The 14,462-nt window shown below is 36.7% G+C and overlaps 1 protein-coding gene across 11 annotated transcripts in view; it reads right to left on the bottom strand.

The window, feature by feature from the left end:
• LOC126293183 (F-box/LRR-repeat protein 17-like) overlaps positions 1-13,931 on the bottom strand; it is an 85,569-nt gene extending 71,638 nt beyond the window's left edge. For 2 of the 11 annotated variants that reach the window (XM_049986294.1, XM_049986286.1), the window contains exon 1: positions 13,631-13,704. The gene's annotated coding sequence lies outside the window, so the exon portion shown is untranslated. Of the gene's footprint in view, positions 1-13,630 lie in introns of all 11 variants that reach the window. The other 9 variants (XM_049986295.1, XM_049986287.1, XM_049986292.1 and 6 more) reach the window with 8 other exon arrangements.
• Positions 13,932-14,462: the final 531 nt, after the last annotated feature.

Here is a 14,462-nt window from a genome sequence, read left to right as displayed (position 1 = left end):
ATAGGGTGTTGTAGTAAAATCCTAGAGTCATAATTTAAAGCCAGTTCTTGAAACTGCATTAGTAGACTTTCTCAGGATTGCTTACATGTGTCTACAACAGGCTGCCAGTCCGATTTATTCACCTCTGTGACACTCTCCCAAGGATCAAACAAACCTTTGACCATTCGTGCTGCCTCTCTCTGTATATATTCAATACCCCATGTTAGTCCAATTTGGTACAAGTCCCACACACACAAACAATATTCTAGAATGGGTCGTACGAGTTATTTGTACGCACCCTCCTTTGTACACTGATTGCACTTCCCCAACATTCTACCGATAAACCAATGTAAACCACCTACTTTATCCATAGATGAACCTATGTGATCATTCCATCTCATATCCCTACATAGTGTTACACCCAGGTTTTTTTGAGTGTTGGCCAATTCCAACTGTGACTCATTGATATTGTAATAAAAAGGTTTTTTTTTTTTTCATTTTGTGAATTGCACAGTTTTACATTTCTGAACATTTAAAGCAAGCTGCCAATCTTTGCACCACATTGAAATTTTAGCACTATCTGACTGAATATTTATGCAGCTTCATTCAGACAGTACATCATCATCATAGATAACTGCATAATATGCAAGGTCATTAATATACAACATGAGGAGCAAGGGTTCCAACACACTTCCCTGGAGCACACCAGGAGTTAGTTCTATGTCTGACGATGACTCTCCATCCAACATAACAGGCTGCATCCTCCCTGCCAAAAAGTCCTCAATCCAGTCACAAATTTCACAGGATACCCCATATGATCGTACTTTTGACAATAAATGTAGGTGTGGTACTGAGTCAAATGCCTTTTCAGAAATCAAGAAATACTGACTCGATCCAATGCTTTCAGTATGCGATGTGAGAAAAGTGAGGTTGGGTTTCACATGATTGATATTTTCAGAATCCCTGCTGGTTGGGATGGAGTAGATCATTCTGTTCAAGATATCTCATTATGGGTCAATCAAATGAAGTGGTCCAATAAAAATTAAGTTGGTTGCTTGACCATTTTTTAAAAAATGGTTCAAATGGCTGTAAGCACTATGGGACTTAACATCTGAGGTCATCTGTCACCTACACTTAGAACTACTTAAACCTAACTAACCTAAGGACATCACACACATCCATGCCCGAGGCAGGATTCAAACCTACAACCGTAGCAGCAGTGCGGTTCTGGACTGAAGTGCCTAGAACTGCTTGGCCACATGACCATTTTTAATTTTTTTTTATATGTGATTACCCTATAAATGAGAAGTTCAAAACAGTTTTTAAAAAAATTTACCTTTCACCTTTACTGAATGGAGGCCATTTTCAATTGTAAGTGCATGACAATGTTTCAATTTAGAGATGTTAGCAAAATATGAATATTTATGCACTGGGTTAAGTTACAACATTTCAATTGACATGATTGTTTTTAGAAAAGTGTCCTCTATAACATTGTCTATTAAACAAAATACCCTAAATTCAAAAATAACCAGTCAAAATGACCTCCAAAGTTTGGTATCTAAATTTTCAAAAATCCACTTTTTAGGTCCAAAAATAACAAACAAGAAGTGATTTATGAGAATATTTTTTCCCTATAGTTAGATATCATACACTACTAGCCTCATATAAAACAAGAACACTTACAAATGTTTCTTAATTTTTTATGATGTTTTAAATTTGAAAATTTTCATTTTTGTGAAGTTGTGAGTTAGTTATCTCATTTGGGACACAATACAAAAATATGACTTTTGCACAGTTTGTACAACTATATGATAGCAATGTACTGTAAAAATTTCAACACTGATATCCGACTGTGAACAAAGAAATGAATTTTTGAAAATGAGGAGATAATTCACATTACTCTACAACTGATATTATGGCTGTTGCCTATTCATGTGTGACATTGGTGGGATATAATCAATTATTACTGTAGTAAGGTACTGAATTACATATGAAAAGTGGAAACATTATTTTGACATATTTAAAATAAATATTTTCAATTAACAACCTTTGAGATACTACTGTTCCTAAACCTCGTGGTGAATGTTGAGAACACTTATTTCTTCAGACAGCTTCTGTCGGATAGAATAACCTCCCAGTTGCTGTGGTAAGTTCAAGCACTGAAAGTTTCCTTAAAACATTTTTCCTTGGTATCCAAACTTTGTCACTAATAGCTTTCTTGAATTATGTTCTTGGGCCAGCTTTCCAAACTTATTCTTTCAACCACTGCAAGCCACCACTGTCCATCACACACACATGCCACTATGTCATTCAACATTAAAGACAGAGCTGTAATTTTACTGGCACAATGATCCTCATAAATTTCAGTTTTTGATGTTACATAGTATCAAACTAAGTTTTCTGCAAGGCCAAGGAATTTGTGGAAATGCCTTGTTCCTTTTATTGCTATACAGTTTTCAAATCTGGTTTGAAGTGTTGTTTTCATATGCAGAAGCACTTTGTTCTTGATCAGAAAACAGGGAATGCGCTTAATATTATCCTTGCAAAAGACGTAAATGTCCTGTGCCGTGAGAATTTGGTCTGTGGTTGGTCTTTGTAGGCTGGCTTTACTTACTTCATGTCTTGTTGTACCTCCTACAGCATGACATGCATTTTTACCATGGCAAGATGCAAAAAAGTGCCATTCAGCCTCCAACCCAAAGTCTATTTTGTGGTTGCACAGATTTGAAAAATTCTTTTTGTTCTTATACCGACTACCACTTCCATCTGAAAAGTATATCAGCTTCTGAACCTTGGGAAAATTTTCTTTTATGTAATATATTACATACTTTTGAAACACATGTACAGCCAAAGTGTTGTGCTCCAAGTAGTTGCTTAAAATGCAAATTGAAGTACTGCAAACTTTTTCTTTCTCATTTTTAAAGCAGAGAATAAATGGATGCACTGTTGCCTGGTCACAGACCCAGTGGTACCCTTGTATTGCATCCTGAATCACAAATGTAAAATCTTCTGCAAAATCAGCTAGCACTATGCAGACAGTTTCATGAAGTTGTGCTTTTTTTTTTTCCTTCAAAAACTTACTTTGTATTTTAGAAGTTATCAATTAAAGATTCCAAGTACTCTTCCTGAGATTTAACCACTGTTTTCATTTCTGCCCAGTCAGTTGTGACCCACTGTTTGAAGGTAATACTGTCTGGCATTTCCTCATCATTTTCATGAAACAATTCAACAATGGTTTCCTTACCAGGGCATTTGTTACACAAACTCATTATGCAGTCACAACTGTTCGTGTCACAGACCATTAAATCTAGTAATTCTTCGTAGTTAAGATCACCGAGTTTTGCACCCGCAATCATCAGTTTCACATTTTGATGATTTAAACTAACACATACGGTGTGTCCCCCTGAGGATCCAGCCAAAATACACAACTTAGGGCAGAGGTCACAAAATTTTGTCGTTCCGACTTTGCATTCAGGATGTGAATTTTTGAAAGCTACATAAATTTCATTTAAATTTGAGTTCACTAGTCGTTTCTGCTTTGTTACTTTAACTCCATTTATAACAACTCTTGATATCTGTGCAACCTGGGCACATTCTGTTGTTTTCATAATCTTCAAAAAACTGCTCAATCTTTTTAATTACTTCTTCACTTACACTTACTCCTTTCTTATTTCCTAAAACTGGAAGAATGCATTGCTCTTTCACTAATTTTTGGGTTATTTTAACCAAACGATGAGAAACGTTGAATTCGTGAACTTTCCTCCCCCCCCCCCCCCCCCCCCTGACAATGAGTCTGGGAGCAAACTTAAAATTTTAACTTTTTCCTCTTCAGATGTCACTGAACATTTAACTTTTAATTTCTCTATTAAGATCAAATATTCAGTGTCAGATGATACTGGTGGTAGGTTTCTTCTTCTTTAAAAATAATTTTGGTATCTGTATTACTAAAGCATGATTCCAAATTTCTCTAATTTTGTGTGAAATTTGTTGTACCTAATTTTCAGTACCTGCTTTTCTTTTTCTGCTACTTAATTTTATTATTTTCGAAGCAGGAAATGCATTTAATTTAGAACAAGCAAAATCCAATATGCTAACTGCTTCCTCATTAGGAACATAAATGTCATTAACAAGAATACATGATTCCAGTTTTAGAGTCACAACAAATATTTTTGAGTAACAATTTGGGCACAGGGAATTTTCAGGAATCACATTATGTTTGACTTGGGAAGCTGTTTCACTCTAACATACATTTTATTTCCCTCAAACCTTTAGTAATAGGCTTTTTATGAACTTTAAGTGGATCACAGCACTTTCTTCCAAAAATGTGGCTGTACTTCAGAATATCTTTCTTCTCATGTTACTCACAGACTGACGTTACAGAAGAACATACTCAAAATTTAAACAAAGTTTTTCTACCTTCATCAAAGTCATTGACATTTTTAAAGTTTCTTGAAACTTTTGCATTCCAGTTAATCTCTCAAAATTAATTACAAATTACACACAGAACAAAGCACATAACATTTACATAAGCAACAGCCATGAGATCAGTTGAAGAATAATGTGAATTGTTTCCTCATTCTCAAAAATTGGTATCTTTCTGAACAATATCAATAGATATCAATGTTGAAATTTTTACAGTATGTTGCTGTCATATAGGTGTACAAACTGTGCAAAAATCATATTTTTATATTCAGTCCCCCCTGAGATAACTAACACCCAACTTAACAAAAAATGAAAATTACCAAATTTCAAACATTCATAAAAAATCAAGGGAACATTTGTAAGTGTTCTTGCTGTATATGAGGCTAGTAGTGTATGATATCTAACTATAGGAAAAAATAGTCTCTCATAAATCACTCCTTGTTTGTCATTTTGGGGCCTAAAAAGTGGATTTTTGAAAATTTGAATACCAAACTTTGGAGATCATTTTGACTGGTTATTTCTGAATTTAGGATGTTTTGTGTAATAGACAATGTTGTAGAGGACACTTTTCTAAAAACAATCATGTCAATTGCAATGTTGTAGTTTAACCCAGTGCGGAGACATTAAAATTTTCGCTAATGTCTCCAGACTGAAAATTCGTTGTGCACCTACAAATAAAAATGGTTGCCATCCAGTAAAGGTGCCAAATAAGTTATTCTGAAAAACTGTTTTGAACATCTCAAATATAGGGCAAACAAATACTTAAAAAAAATATTTAAAAATGGTCAAGCAACCATTACTGGACCACTTCATATAGATTGACCCTTTTGTTTGATTTCAGAATACCTTCTATGATTGTACACCAAAAACCAATGTCCAAGATAATGGATGGTTTGTATTGTGCATCATTTCTACTACCCTTTTCAAAGCCAGGAGTGACCCTTGCTTTCTTACAACTACTGTGCACAGTTTTTTTGTTTGAGGGCTCCACGATAGATTATAGTTAGAAGAGAGGTTAACTGAGGCAAAAATTCAGTACAGATGGGGATTCCATCACGCCCTGGAGATTTGTTCAGTTTTAACAATCTCAACAACAGTGACACTAATACTAATTTTATTTTCATTGGCACAAGGCTTAAATTGGGGCATTTTCTTTGGGTTTTTCTTTGTAAAGAACATTTGAAAATAGTGTTAAGCATTTCATTTTTTGTTTTGCTGACCTCAATTTCAGCTTTTGTCTCATTCGCAAGTAACTGGACTCTTACTTTGGTACCACTAACAGCCTTTACATTGACCAGAATTTCTTCACGTTTTGTGAAAGATCATGTGACAATATTTTGCTACAGCAGTCACTGAAGGCTTCGTGCATTGGTGTCTTGACAGCCAAATGCATTTCATTCAACACTTCTCTATCTACAGTTCTACACTTCATTTTACACATGTTAAACAATAGCCTCTCTTTCTTTAGAAGTTTCGTTCTCAGTGACTGCATACCACTTAGGGTTCTTTGCATGATAAAATGTTCCACTGGGCACATATATTTCATCCAGCATGTGGTCAACTATTCTTTTAAACTTGAGCCATAGCTCCTTCACATGCTATTGCACTGTGTTGTAAATAGTTATTATCTTGCATTAGTTTCCATCTTACACTAATCTTTGTTTAACAAAATTTGAAGCTATATATAATCTAAAGTAGAAAATTTACAATGAAATGTTAAAAATTAATGTAATACAGTGTTCAATATGTGAACAATTACCACACTCCTAGTCCCCAATAAAAGTTGAAATACTATTTTTTGCATGAAATGATAAAACTCCGGCTTTACAGTCAGTACTACTGCAGGGAAATTGTCTACATAAGGAGCAGATTTAAACCAATGCAGTTAGTTGTCAACTTAGTAGTGAGTTAGATGGTAGTAGTGGGGTCGTCTATGTCAAGGGCACCAGGGATCTCCATTCGACCACCTCCACGTCTAATGAAATTCGGTGTGAAAGTCTTTCCGCTCCCAGGATTGGAATGACTCCTTACCCTCTCCCTTAAAACCCACATCCTTTCGTCTTTCCCTCTCCTTCCCTCTTTCCTGAAGAAGCAACCGTTGGTTGCGAAAGCTAGAAATTTTGTGTGTGTGTGTTATTTTATTGTGCCTGTCTACCGGCGCTTTCCCGCTTGGTAAGTCTTGGAATCTTTGTTTTTAATATATTTTTCCCATGTGAATGTTTCTTTCTATAACTTTTTATGCTGAATCACACCATAGCAAAAATGAGGGATTCAGCCACACCTAAACATAGATACAAGCCTCTTAAGTGGCTAAAAAATTTGTCTTGCCATTCTGAGAGCCAAGGTTTGTCTGACCACTGCTACTTTTCATATGAACCAATCACACCAAAATTTCAGAGGGTTATTCCTACCTGAGATTTCTATATATTGATCAAATTTAATTAACATCGGATGCCTAGACAAAAGATAAGCTTCTTCAAAGCTGGCCGAAATTTTCTACATGCAAATTTTAGGGCATTTCTGGGGAGCAATCTCATCTGTGTCTTGTTCAATTCTTTTTTTCTTGTAACAGCTGGATGAACATGCTTTAAGCTTTCCAAGCTATATTGTTTAATTTCTGGATCTTGCATTTTGATGAGTAAGAATACGTAGCAAAAGTTATTATTTTAACACTTTGAGGAGATTGAAAAATGAAATATTTTGCTGATTAAGTCCCAAAATTAATTTTTTTCATTCCAGTATATAAATCAGTTTCAAATATTAATTTAATACATGTCATAAAACAAATATAATACCCAACACAGCAAATCTGCAAAACAAAAAAACTACAGTTCAGTTCCATTTTTGGTTAAACATTTCTACAGTTTTGTCAAAGGTAGATTGTGGATAACTGTTCTGTCTTCCTGGTGATGATGATGCATCACAAGGTGATTTACCGTGGCTTGTTTAAAAAAAAAAAAAAAAAAAAAAAAATCCATTCAGCAGTGATGCCAAAATGCTTTTCATGCAGACATAAACTAATGAATTTTTTTTAAATTCTTATACTGAGCAGCTGATCCCTCACCAAAGTAATAAATGTTCTTAATGGTTTCCATCTTTGTCTTTAAATATGCTATTAACTTTATTTGAAAGGCATCAACAGCAGTGGTATCATGACGGAGACAGTTGCTGATCACACAAATGCTAATACTCTGACATTATCATCAAGAAAAGCTTCTAGTTGCCTTTTTTCTGGACATTCCTAACAATGTTGCATACAATCTTTTGATTCCACACTGGATACAGTGGATTAATTGCACATGCACATACGAAATGTGATCCCGAAGCACCAACTGTAGTACACCATTTCAGCCTGAGTTCACAAAATTTTGAGAAGCTTACTTGATTTCCATAGTGTTTACAATAAGCAATAAACATTTCTTCCAGGTTACAAAGGAGCAGGTGTTTCTGCTTGTGAATCTTTTCCCCATTTATTCTCACTGCAAGACAATCCTTTTTGTTGGGACATAAGTGAGAAAAAAGTGAGGACTTTTGTTTCACTTCAACACTGAGCTTTCTCTCTTTTTCGGTTTGCAGGCATTACCAAACTCCCATCTTCCATCTTTAGTTTTCTAGCCTTGTTCACTAATTTAGTTGAAACAGCAAATTCTTTCACTGTTTTTTCAATAGTCCAGCTATTTGGGGCTAGGGTCAAAATTTGAACTTTACTGCAATTGCTTGAATCCTGAAGCTTTATCTTAAGTTCTTCAATTAAGATGTCCATATCTTCACATTTTCAGCACTCTTCTGTTTGTATTTGTGCAATATCTACTTAGCTCACACCAGCAGCTGTGGCAATTACTTTAGTAATGCTGTCTGGGGCTTTCAGAACTTTGCGCTTTACGTACCCCACTGAATCCCTTTTTCTGATCTGTTGAAGCTTTAATGGTGACTCTCCAAGTGGTGGTGATGAAGTATTAGCAGTAAAGCAAGCATCAACTACAACCATGTCTTCAGTGAATGGTGATTCTTGCTTATCCTGGTGGGAAGATTCTTTCTGGGCCATTTCATGTCTACATTTGGTACAAATTTTCTGACCAAGTTTAAAAACCTCATCAGTTAGTAACTTCAATCTATCAGACACTGCAATGGTTATTGGTGTTAAAGCCTTCTTTATTACATGTTTTTCTTTACTAGACAGGTTGCAGCATGTCTTCTGCAGGAACTGAAATTCTGTCATCAACAGGCATTATGGTATGGGCAAATTTGGGTATCTTCAGTAAAATCAGGCCCAAACTTACATCGTACAAGCTCCTAGTCCACTGGTAAAACTTCCTTAAAACTGATCTTAGTTGAATTCCCTAATAGAATGATGATGACCCATGACAATCAGCTGCATCTGATCCACCAAAGTAGCAAGGTGAGAGCATCTCTTCGTTCATTTTATACAATAGTTTATTAACCTATAACAAGCAATTTTGGAAGCTCTTGGATATCCTGATTTGAAGCATAGCAGATTCAGACTTATTTGTATACAAAATATACAAATTAGCATATCAAAATATATTGTTTCAGTGCATACCTCCAGCTACAACAATGATTATTGATTATCCAAACACTCAGTCCTCAACACTAAGACTGTACAATGCCAACACTGAAGATTACACCGCACAGAAGACAGACTGTGAAAATTGCCAATAATGAAAGCAACAATTGAAAGCGGTGATTCAGCAGTGTGTCGCTACTGCATGAATAGAGCCTTAAAAAGACCATCGCTGCTCTATAAGGACAATGGAAACTGACTGATGGTGTGTATATGCACCAACATGCATTGTAGGGTTAAAATATTCTAAAGTAAGTTGGCGTTCCATTATGATCTTCTGGATTTTATAATCTGAAGAGCATTTTCTGAGGTTTTACTATGTTTATAGCCTGTACTGGAAAATAATGTAAAAACACTTCTTATTAACATGGTCACATTACCTAAACCACAAGCAAATCTTACTATTACACAACACTGCAATTACACATTTTACTGCCCCCCTACCCCGCTCTCCTCCCCAAATACCCTAAAATTTGCACGTAGAAATTTTTGGCCAACTTCGCAGATGCGTATCTTTTTATCTAGGGATCCAATGTTAATTAAATTTGATCCACATATAGACATCATAAGTATGAATAACCCTCTGAAGTGTTAGTGTGATTGGTTCATACAAAAAGTAGCAGTGGTCGGCCAAACCTTGACTCTCGCAATAGCGCAATGTATTTTTCACCAGTTTAGAGGCTTGTATCTATATCTAGGTGTGGCTAAATCCCTAATTTTTGCCATTGTGTGATTTAGCGTAAAAAGTTGTCTATGTATATTAAAGCAAATGACTAAATGTCTGCTAGAACTAGGCACATTTGCATCTCCATATGTGATGCGAAGATGAGTGGACTCTCTTTAAAATCCCCTAAAAATTGAACGTGGAAGATACTGGACTGAAATTTGGCATACAACCATCAGAGACCATACAGAACCATCACACCAAATTTCATTAGATTTAGAGAGGGTCAGGTGGGGACACTTTTTAATATTGGTCCCTTTGACATGGAATGACCCAGTTGTTATGAGTTAAAAAGATGCAGTGAGATGTTGCTAGTGAAAATTGTTTGTAAATGAAAAAATATGAAACTTGGCTATCAAAAAATATTTGAGAAAAATAAATTCCATATTGGCATAAAAATATAAAAAAAGTAAGACAGACTTCTCCAGTAAACAAGAACGATGTACGACTACAATCAACCATCATCTTTGCACTTGATTCTTTGAAGTTTCCTCCTCAAACTTTTACTATTTGCAATAAAATCTCTTATTTATTGGGAGACTGCAATGTAAAAGTAAATTTTTGTCTCCACTGAAAGCAGGAGCATTTATGTTTCCTTTGTTTGCCTTTCAAATGCCTTTTTGAAGGTCTCTGATTTCTTAACAGGATGGTGACTTTGGCTCGTCTAAGTTGAAATTACGAGATTTCCTTTCAGTTATTTTTGTTGCTGGCAAGAGTTGAGTGTTCCTTTACAAGTTTGCGCAACTGCAATTGAAACTGCTTTGATTTATTACCTCACTTATTAGCAATTATTCCCAGTTAAGCTTTATTTTGTAAACCCCACTTACCTCTTGAAAGGCTGCCAGCCTATGTCAGCATTCTGAGCTTCCACAAAAGTAAAACTGACAACAGTCATAGGGATCGCAATTCCTTTTGTTGTGGTCATGGCCTCATTTGGATCCCTTTATGCAATAGGATTAGTCTCTTCTCTATAAAAATAAAATCCGCAACACAAAGCACATGGTAGAGGCTACTGCACAATTGTATGCTGCAGTCAGCACTGGTAGTTCAGGCCCAATCTTATGCAATCTTAATTCGCAACACTCCCACCTAAAACTGCCAGGATATAGTGTCCGAATAATAGCAACAACATGTTTCAAACCAAATGTCCTTCACACTATATTAACTTTTATTATTTGGCGACATGACCAGTTGCTTCCAAAGCAGAATCTCAGGAGTAATATGTAACATTCCTTTCCATCAACTAAAATTTCAACACCATCACGAATGTCTCTGAATTCCATGAGGCTTTCATGATTCCTTGAAAATTTCCTGACTTTTCCAGTACATTCAATTTCCCTGAGAATTCCATATTTTCCAGAAAAGTCTGTTTGAACCTGTAAAGACCTTAATATTTTCCACTGCTAATGACAGAACTCATTCACAGTTTAACTGTTATACTTAATATAATATGCACATGGAATTTTCATGTAGACTTTGCATCCCTGCCTGGGGTTTAAAGTGAAGATGTGTGCTTTAATGTTGGGTTAATTAATGAGATTTCCTAAAATGCAAAGTGGAAAGTTGTGAATTACTACCAACTCTCATGATAATTAAAAAACATATCATATAGGATATTCCTTCTACAAACTGTTTTATTATTTTGAGTAGGTATCGAAAGTTCCATCGGTTTCACAGCAAGTAGCTAGCAATATTCACGGTAAGGCTAGATAACTGATGATGTTTTATTGGTGACAGAACATTGTTGTTGTAAATTAGGTTAGCAGTCTTCTCTGAGAAAGCTATTGTGGACAAATGAGTATTGGGCCGCTGATGGAGGATATGCAGCAGGTATTTGGTGGAAAAGGGGAAGCTGAAATTTTTCAAAGTAATAGCTATCCTCCTGATCTACTGGAAGCAGGAATAGCTTCAGAGTGTGTTAACAAGGTAGTGTAGTTGTATTTTTTTTTCACTCACATTGGCAATTTATTATAAAGCAAGTTCCGTTTATAGCTCAAACTATTGTGAACTTTGCTGAGCTATTGGCTTCTTAAGTAGATTATGTTATTTGAGTTTGATGGCAATGAATATCATTGTTCAGTTGGAAGAAATGCAGATTCCTTGGCCAAAGTGCACTTGGCATATCAGCAACTCTCATGCTGCTATTAGCAACTCCGTCACATTGGTCACAACTGATCAGGCGAGAGTATGTGGTAGCCAAGCAACAGGGTGCAGTAAAGATTTCTTTTGACAAAAGATAGAGATTGATTATATCTGTTCTCCATATTGATTGCCATTTGACGAAACCAATGAATGTGAATGGAAGGAAGCTAGATTTGCTAACATACTGGCCTGTAGCATGGCCTTACGATAGGTTAAGATGGAATGTAATAATCCTACCAGCAAGTCTGTGAAGCCAAAGGATATCAACAGGAAAAATGAAACTTCCTGGCAGATTAAAACTGTGTGCCCGACCGAGACTCAAACTCGGGACCATTGCCTTTCGCGGGCAATTGCTCTACCATCTGAGCTACCGAAGCACAGCTCACGCCCTGTACTCACAGCTTTACTTCTGCCAGTATCTCGTCTCCTACCTTCCAAACTTTACAGAAGCTCTCCTGCGAACCTTGCAGAACTAGCACTCCTGAAAGAAAGGATATAGTGGAGACATGACTTAGCCACAGCCTGGGGGATGTTTCCAGAATGAGATTTTCACTCTGCCAGGAAGTTTCATATCAGCGCACACTCCGCTGCAGAGTGAAAATCTCATTCTGGAAACAGGAAAAATGATTGTCATAACATCACAGAACAAAATACCACCAATGAACCGTGAGATATTACTAACGAGAACGTCACTGTCTACCTACATATGGCCCATGGTTTATTGTGTGATACTTCCCATAATTCATCATTCGAACTGTTACTAACAGCAACAGGCAACACAAAAGTCGCGAACACTGTAAGTGCACTTTCGTCCCCCACCGACTGTATGAATGACTATACAGAGGCCACTTTGTATTAAAATTAAACTTCCCATCTGTCTTCTCACATATAATCCCTATATATTCTTATGGTGATAGTTACAGTAAATGACTATTCTACTGTCTTGCATGTGACATTCTTGTATGCAGATACTGACAAGGCACAGGCAAGAGAAAGATGTTATATCATTGTACTATATGTAATTACTTTACAGCTTCCAACAAACTGGTTCAAATGACTCTGATAACTATGGGACTTAACTGCTGAGGTCATCATTCCCATAGAACTTAGAACTACTTAAACCTAACTAACATAAGGACATCACACACATCCATGCCCGAGGCAGGATTCGAACCCGCAACCGTAGCAGTCGCGCGGTTCCAGACTGAAGCGCCTAGAACCACTCGTCCACCACGGCCGGCCAACTTCCAACAGTTCAAATGTTGAAACGAGTCTTTCGCACTAATAAACGACAACGAGAATGGTTTTCGCCAGAACATGGTAGGACTTATACACAACAAACAAGTATAAAAGAAAAGACAACGTAAAATATGCTCGTATGAAATCTAACTGAACTACGTATGATAAAACTGAGCAAATATTTCGAAAAATGTGTTAAAAATTGCGTTTATAACAGCATGAAATTCATGGTTTCCGCTCTACCACGACGTATGAACTATAAATAATAAATTTACCACTGCCGGTGTGTACATAATTACGTGAGATAGCCGTGGAAAGCATTATACAGGCCAAGCAGGAATAAAGTTTGACACATTAATGAGCATACGTACGTAAGTAACAAGGAATCATTTTGTTTTCACATGCAAACAGCAAATTATAGCATTACTAACAACGAGAAACATCTTAAAAAATTTTGCACACAATCCAGTAAGAACATTAACTGAGCATAGTTGATGTGCTAGAAATTTATACAGTAAGCAATATGGAACAAAAAACGTTACCGAGTGGACAAAGTGGATGCATTTCGTGCGCGTATTTTGATACACTAACAACGTAGACCTACCTGTTACCCTGTCGCTCGATGGGCGCGTCCAAGTATTGATATTTCACAGGGAAGCAAGCGATATATCGATGTTCCGAAAAATCGAGATTTCGTCCGTAAACGTAGAATTTACCATCGATGTTTCGAAGGTCGGTGCAACAACAGCAAAAGTCCAAAAATATCGATATCCTTCAACAATGCATATGTAGCGACAACGTTCACTTTGCATCACTGTCGCGTGTATTGCGAGCGAGCATTGTTTTGTTTACATCGAGGCTGTCAGTTGGCTTCCCGTGCCAGTCACCAGGGGCGCTGCAATCGACATTGATATTTCGCAGCCGCCAAGAAGCGTACATATTGTTTTGATATCTGTTGTTATTTGCAGTCAGTTATTAGTCTCTGTTAGTTTCGCCTAGTAAAAGTAATGTCTGTCTCGGATGTACCTTCATCTAAGTAATATTGTATATTTATCAGATCTGTATACGCTAATTCTTCTGCGCCGCCTCGATCCTCCGGCGGACGCAAATAAAGATTTGTTCTTCAACTGCGCAGTGATAATTTCTTGCGCCCTCAGGCTATTAACAAACCAGTCGACGCTGATAAGTTAGTAAAGGCCAAAGTGGGGACCACGACGTGATCGAAACGTCAAAAACGCCGAGAGGTGTAACTACATTGATGAAGTCCTATACTCCTTGACAGAGCGTAGGGGAAGGAGACCCGCACCGCCGTACTAGGCAAGGTCCTAGTAGAGATGGTTTGCCATTGCCTTTCTCCGACCATACTGGGGATGG

The sequence above is a fragment of the Schistocerca gregaria genome, chromosome 10, assembly GCF_023897955.1.
Source record: "Schistocerca gregaria isolate iqSchGreg1 chromosome 10, iqSchGreg1.2, whole genome shotgun sequence".
Lineage (NCBI taxonomy): Eukaryota > Metazoa > Arthropoda > Insecta > Orthoptera > Acrididae > Schistocerca > Schistocerca gregaria.
The sequence above is the reverse complement of the archived record's forward strand: the minus strand, read 5'-3'. Positions and strand labels throughout refer to the sequence as shown.